Below are 911 nucleotides of genomic sequence, written 5' to 3' on the forward strand. Positions count from 1 at the left end.
GGTCAAGGAGGCTGAGCTCTAGGGATGCTGAGAGCAGCCAGGCCTGGGCTGGGAGATTTTGGGGTTTCTCCTGTTGGAATGCGTATGGTTGTCTGAAAGGAGGGGATAGGGGGTGGGGCCAAGGATGAAGGGTGACCCTTGTCCCACTCAGAGACCAGCACACCAGACCCCACAAGAAAAGACCCAGAACCACACAGACTCATGTTCACAAACCCAAGTTCCTGACCCCTTAAAACAGCAACAGCAAAAACCTATTTAGACACATGATGAATCCATGTGCTAGAAATAAAACTGCCTGTAAGGTTTCTCGGCCATGAAGCACATGTGAAATGATGCTAATAAAGGTGCTGATGCCTGAATGCCCACAACTAACAGTGTTGGAGACTGTGGCTTCTCCACTGTACAGCTCCCTGGTGCCACTGGGTTTGTGAGTTCAAACCACCAACCATTATGTTAGTGGTGTTTAAGGGCTACCGAGTTGGTTGTAAGTCATAGTGACCTGTGTAGGGTTTCCAAGGCTGTGATTTTATTTATTTATTTGGGTTTGCAGAAAGCTTCAAGTTTCTCCCACAGTGCAGCAGGGATGGATTCGATATGTTAACTTTGTGGCTTGCAATCAAGTGCTAAACCTTGGGAGCCACCACGTTCCCACTTTTTTGTTGTTGTTAGGTGCCATCAAGTTGGTACCAACTCATACGACCTTATGTACCACAGAATGAAATACTGCCCGGTCCTGCGAAAACCTCACAATTGTTGCTATGATTGAGCCATTAATGCTGTCACTGTGCCAGCTCATCTCGTTGGGGGTCTTTCTCTTATTCCCTGACCCTCCACTTTAACCAAAATAATGTCCTTCACAGGGACTGGTCCCTTCTGATAATACATCCAAAGTATGAGAGACAAAGTCTGGC

The sequence above is a fragment of the Chrysochloris asiatica genome, unplaced genomic scaffold, assembly GCF_000296735.1.
Source record: "Chrysochloris asiatica unplaced genomic scaffold, ChrAsi1.0 scaffold00125, whole genome shotgun sequence".
In the NCBI taxonomy this organism is placed as follows: Eukaryota; Metazoa; Chordata; class Mammalia; order Afrosoricida; family Chrysochloridae; genus Chrysochloris; species Chrysochloris asiatica.